Consider the following 6,705-nt stretch of genomic DNA (forward strand, 5'->3'; position numbering starts at 1 on the left):
ACATACACACAATGGAGTACTACTCAGCCACAAAAAGAATGAAATTTTGCCATTTGTGCCACATAGATGGACTTAAAGGCATTATGTGAAGTAAAATAAACCCAATCAAAAAGTGGGCAAAAGAACTAAACAGACATTTCTTCAAAGAAGACATAAGAATGGCTAATAAACACATGAAAAGATGCTCAACATCACTCATTATTAGAGAAATGCAAATCAAAACCATAATAAATAGTATCATCTCACATTGGTCAGAATGGTTATTATCAAAAGTCTATAAACAAATGCTGGAGAGGATGTGGAGAAAAGAAAACCCTCTTACACTGTTGGTGGGAATGCAAATTGGTTACAGCCACTATGGAGAACAATGTGGAGATTCCTTAAAAAACTGGGAATAGAACTGTCATATGACCCAACAATCCCACTGCTGGGCATACACACTGAGGAAACCAGAACTGAAAGAGACACGTGTACCCAATGTTCATTGTTGCAATAGCTAGGACATGGGAGCAACCTAGATGTCCATCGGCAGACAAATGGGTAAGGAAGTTGTGGTACATATGCACAATGGAATATTACTTAGCTATAAAAAGGAACGTATTTGAGTCAGTCCTAATGAGGTGGATGAAACTGGATCCTATTATACAGAGTGAAATAAGAAAGAGGAAGACAAATACCATATATTAATGCATAGATATATGGAATTTAGAAATACAGTAATGACAATCCTACATGCAGGGCAGCAAAGGGGACACAGGTGTAAAGAACAGACTTTTGGACCCAGTAGGAGAAGGCAAGGGTGGGAGGATTTGAGAGAATAGCATTGAAACATGTATATTACCATGTGTAAAACAGATAACCAGTGTAAGTTTGATGCATGAAGCAGGGCACCCAAAGCCAGTGCTCTGGGACAACCCAGAGGGATAGGGTGGGAAGGGAGGTGGGAGGGGGTGTTCAGGATGAGGGAACACATGTATACCTGTGGTTGATACATGTTGGTTGATATATGGCAAAAGCCATCACAATATTGTAATTATCCTTCAATTAAAATAAATTAATTAAAAGAGAAATACTGTATGATATTGTTTATATGTGGAATCTAAAATAAAAACAACAAACGTGAATAAAACAAAAAAGCAGACTCAGATACAAAGAACAAAGTAGTTGTTATGGGGGGGCAATATAGGGGTGGTGGAGTGGGAGGTAGCAAGTATTGGGTGTAAAGACAGGCTCAAGGATGTATTGTACAACATGGGGAATACAGCCAATATTTTGTAATTTAATTTTAAGTGAAAAGTAACCTTTAAAAATTATATTAAAAGTTAAATTATAAGTAAAAGAGTACCTTAGTCCGTTTGTCGGTTACCAACTTCAACTCAAAGTGTCCACCAGGGGGCGTCAGAACCCAGGACTATGGCGCTTCATTCTGAATAGTCTATGTTGATCCAGGGCTTGTAAACTCTGGGTTCATCTGGCTTTTTCTCTAGCACGGCAGAAGGCGCAGGCACGTGGGAGCAGCTGGCAGAATCTCCTCCCACTGCTCTAGTAACTGTCTGAACTGTTTGGAAGCGTGTGAGCCCAGCTGCCCGAGCAGCTCTGGGGAGCTCCGACTTGCTCGATAGGATGAAGGCACTGTCCGTTCTCGGTCCTGGGAAGACGTGACCTGGGTTAACAGATAGCCCCATGCCAAATAATTCCTTTCGAAATCCCTCTCTAAAAGCTCCACTAAGGGGCAGATGGTCCTTTGTCATACTGCATCGTTTGCTCAGATATCTGTCCTAACCCCACACCTCACTTTCCTCCCACCTCAGCTCAGGCACTGGAGGTACTCCAGGGAACCAGCACCCACTGTTTCTGTTTGCACATGGTGAACTTTTAAAACCAATGGCTGCTGAGCCCCATCCTAGAAATTCAAATTTAATTGTTCTGGGGTGGAACTTAGGCAGCAGAGTTTTTAAAAGCCCTTCCCACGTGATTCTTATGTGCAGCCTTATGGAGAATCTCTGGGTTCAAGGCACTACTCAAGTGTAGGAGCCTGAAAGAAATACAGAATCTCAGCATCCCCTTCCCAGCTTGCTGAATACGAACCTGATTGAGAAGCACTGGTCAAGCCAGCATACTGTTCCACTTCATCCATACTCATCGCCCTGGCCAGAACCACAGCCTCCCCAACTTTCTCAAGTTAGAGCACTTGCCTTCAGAAGTTTTTGCCTCTGACCTACAGAGGGAAACACATTTTATAGCAGGATGTACAGCACATACATTTGTAAATAATGAAATTAAAATATCATAAAAATACTTCTATTATTCTTACTGAAGCAAACTTGGATTCGTTCACTTGTGCACAGCTAATCCACTTTCTTGTGATCAAGAAAAGTGCACCATTCATTGCAATGAGTCCAGGCAGCTAGAGTTCCAAAGACCCAATTCCCTGATGGGTCCAGGAAAAACTTTTAAGGACAGAGTGAGGGAGGGGAGATTGAAGGATGCATAATCAGCTCATGGATCTCCTTCTGATTGGCTGGTGGTGATGTAACTGGGAGTCAACATCACCAACCTGCTGGTTCCAATTGGTCCGGGGTCTACATGCTTGTGGGCGGCACACAGTTAACTTATTCCACCTGGCGGGGGTTTCAGTACCTGCCAAACAGCTCAAAGGACATGGCTTAGGATATTATCTATAGCCCTTGAGGAGGAACTAAAGGTTCTTGACTTTGTTTAACGGCTAAAGTATTATTGTTTCGTCTTGCTTGGCTGTTATGCTTTATTTCTGCATTTTCTTACCTCTCTGATTAAATTTATTTTTTATTGGAACTTGGGGAAGGCCTAAGAGGCTAAAGTTTTTCTACAGAAAAGAGGCAGGTGGAAGACATGGTGGGGTGGGTAGGGGGGCGGTCTATCCTGGGAAGGCCCCATAGAGTTACATTATCTGGTTGGTTACACTATCTGTGATGGACTCTAATCCGTTCAATAAGTATTCCTGGCACCTACTGTATACCTGGCATTGTTCTAGGTGCCTGTGCCAGTCTGTTCCCAGGCAAAACTTCCTGTTATTATGGAGTTTATGTTGGGGGTGGTGGCAGGATGGGGTTGTCAGAAAGTTAAAAGTAAATCATGAATATGAAGGGCATGCTTGAAGATTAATATAATAAAGTTTCTTTTAAAACTTATATATGAATCCTGATTGTGGTGTTTCTTGATTTCAGTCCTGGGTATACACACTTTGTAAAACCCAAGTCTTTGCATTTCTCTGGATGCATGTTATGACTCAGTGAAAAGTTCAAAAAGATTATATTCTGATATTTTCTATTATTGTCTTTTCATTAAAAAAAAAGCCAATTAAAACACTAAATTCAGTTCAGCTACTATTAGGTTGTAACAGGAGTTTAAAAACATTTCTCTCTTTTTAAAAACAAAACAGAACCAAAGAAAAACCTTCAGCCCAATAACTCCGCAGCATCCACCACTCTTGGCTGAACACCTGCTTACAGGTATGAGACAGGCTGCCTTCCTTGCCCTCCTGCTTACCCTGCGTGCAACCGTCTCAAGCCTTCTTAAGGGCAGCGCCACAAGCCTCCCTCAAGCAGCTCGGGCCACCTCTACTTAGAACTAGACCCGACAAGCCCTTCTCCCTGCAGAGTCACTCTGCTGTGGGCAGCTCTCTTCAGGTTCCAGTTCTGGGAAGAGACTGGCACAGGCATACAGGAGGGCTGGGGTTATTTCTGCAGCCACCTCCTGAATCTCCTGAACCTTGTGCTTCTAGCCTGTCTCATTTACTCCATTATGGTGTCAGTCCCCTTGGGGGAGATGAGACTCCCTGGCTACTAGTACCAGAGTCATCAGACAATGCAGAGAAGGAGCCATCCTCTGAGACAATTCCCATCACAGCTCCCACTGCTCAACGTGGTGGTGGGGACAGTCCAGGAGTTGGGACTGGGCAGGATGGGTGTGGGGAGCAGGAGGCCTCTTTTCTGTGAGCCTAACGGTCCAGGTAACCCTGCACTAGGGACCAGAGGCATGGGTCTGGCCCCTGAGAGCAACTGGAGGGGAGATGGGAGGATGGGGAGTCGGGCTCCCCTAAGAGAATCAGCAGGACCATCCAGCACGTAGGTGCTTTGACCTCTTGCCTTGTTTAATTTTGAGCTTGATTTATTAGCAGAAAAACTTGCTCCAAATTGTTGTTTGCATCTACTGATCCCCAAAACCTAGGCAGACCTGATGCTTCCCAAAGTTCCTGGGTTTGGTGTTGCTTTGTTGTGTCTTAGTGGTTCAGAGCAGACTTGGGAGTCAGAAAACTGGATTTGAATCCTGGCTTCACTCTACCAGCTGTTGCTTAATTGTGTACAGCCTCATTTCTATCACCTGTGGCGCCCTACACCCTGTCTCGGCCCAGGTTGGGTGCATTCACCTTCCTGCTCTGTGGCCCCTGCTCCATGACAAAGGGCAAACCTTACAGACACTGGTAGCGAATGATTTAGTAGGAAGTTGTCCTGCTCACCTCACAGGGCAAGACGCCATGACCCAAATCCACCCAGTCCAGCCCCCCATAGCCGTCTAGAACCCACCCCTTCTCATTGCCCCACTGTCCTCAGACCAGAGCCCTTGGGCCCAACGCGGGAGAATAGGCGCGCAGAGAAGACACCTTTACAGAGTTCTCTGCTGTCTGATCCTTGGGACAGTTCTGTCTGGAGTTGTTTGATTACTATACACATTTTACAGATGAAGTACAGTCAGTAACAGGGCCAATTGCCCTAAGTCTTCGGGTTATAAGCCGCCCCCTCCCCCCCCCCCCCCCCCCACACACACACAAGGCTGCCTGGGGCTGGGTTAGGCAGGCTGCACCGACACTGGGAGAAGAGCTCTGAATTTTCTCCTTCTTCCGAGGTGCAGGCCCAAGAGGGAGCAGTGGAGGAGGGAGGAAGGCCCTCTTTGCCTGGAGCTCTTTCTGCTTGTACTCCCCTAGCAAGAAGTGTCACAGGCCTGAGCCCAGCTCCCCCTTAGACCCAGGGAAAGGGTCAAGGCGGTCCAGTTTGGCCTCTGGGCTGCTGCTGAGAGATTAGGATTAGACTCCTTCTCTGCAGTCACTCACTCACTGGATTGGGACCTTGGAAACTTCCCAATTCAGTCTCTTCATTTTAGAAACGAAGGAACTGAGGCCAGGGGGAAGTGATGATTTTTTTTTTTTTCAACGCTACATGGTAAGTAGGGGGAGCGGCTGAACTGCTGCTTAGAATTCGAGGCTCCTATTTCAATGCTCCTCCACTGGGCCCTATTGACTACACCGGCTCAATGTGAACTCTCTACCTTCTGCTTCACGTCTTCTCCCTTTGGCTCCACCAGAAGGCGCAAGCAGCTCCTCTGGCGGGATGAAGAAGGGGGAGTGGTAGCCGGTTTGAAGGAAGGGGGAGAGGGAGGAGTAAGTAGGACAGGGCCCCTTAAAGGGGCGGGTCAATCCCGCCGGGCCCCGCCCCCTGGGGCGGCGCAGGCGCAGGCGGGCTCCAGGAACTCCGGCGGGAGGGCGGGCGCTCCTGGCTCTTGGGCCGGCGCGCTGGGCCGCAGCACCTGCGGGGGCCGGCGCAGGGCGCGGCGCCCGGCGGGCGGACCTCGACGCCCAGGAGCGAGGGCAGGGAGCCGGGACCGGGACGGGGGGCGGAGCGGGAGGGGACGCTACCCCGCAGCCCCCTCCCCCGGGGGACGGGGCGGAAGCAGTCGGGCGCGGGGAGGTGTGAGCGGACGCCGAGGACAGCACCATCTGGAGGGGCGGGACCGCGCGGCCTCTGGGGGGCAGGCGAGTGCGTTGGGCAGTGCCGGCTGGGGGCCCCAGGCGGGGAGTTGTGCAGGAAGAGCGCGGCGGGCTCAGCCCAGGGCTGCCGGAGCAGCAGCCGCAGCTGGTCGGGGTTCTCAGCTGGGGCCCGCAGCAGCTCCGCGGGCTGAAGCTCGGCGTGGAGGAGCAGGGGGGCGTGGGTCCGGCGGTGCAGGAGGAGGGCGGGGTGGGCCCGGGGGTGCAGGAGCGGGGCGGCCGAGGCCACGAGCCCAGTCTGGGGGTGGTGTGGGGGCCGCCGGACGGCGCGGACTGGAGGCGCCCGCCGCCGTGGACTGGCTCCGCGGGCTGGCCGGTGGTGCAGGAGGAGGGGCTGGGGCCCCGCAAGCAGCACCAGGAGAAAGGGGAAAGCAGCCCCGCAGTGCAGGAGCGGGGGGAGGCCCGCACCGGGGTGCAGGAACGGGGGGAGGGGAGCCCACGTCGGCTGCTGCAGCAGCCCGAGCAGCTGTCCGAGTTCGGGGAGGGCTCTTGGGAGCGCAGAGACGAGCTCGAAAGTTCCGGGGAGCAGTACTGGGAGAGCTGCGGGCACCTCAGACGGGAGGCGGTGGTCCTGGGAGAGGTCCCGGCCCGTCGCAAGAGACTCGAACTGCTGGGGAGGGCCCGGCCAGTGGGGCCCCGGGGGCCTGAGGGAGAGGGACGTCTGGGGGTGCAGGAAGCGAATTGGCTGCCTGGGGTACAGGAGGGACAGGTGGTGCGGGCTGTCCAGGAAACATACCTGGACGGGAAGGGGTCCCAGGAGGCGGAGGGTCCCCCTGAGGGGCACAGGATCCGGAGGCGCAGGCGGAGGAGGAGGTGGTAACCCACGGGCCGGCTGCTCGGCACCAGGGCCGGGCGGGGCCGGGCCGGGGTCGAGGTGAGCGCAGAATGTAGGGGTTTGGGGAGAG

The sequence above is a fragment of the Bos grunniens genome, chromosome 1, assembly GCF_055505025.1.
Source record: "Bos grunniens cultivar Pamir isolate PY7600 chromosome 1, Bosgru_T2T1.0, whole genome shotgun sequence".
Lineage (NCBI taxonomy): Eukaryota > Metazoa > Chordata > Mammalia > Artiodactyla > Bovidae > Bos > Bos grunniens.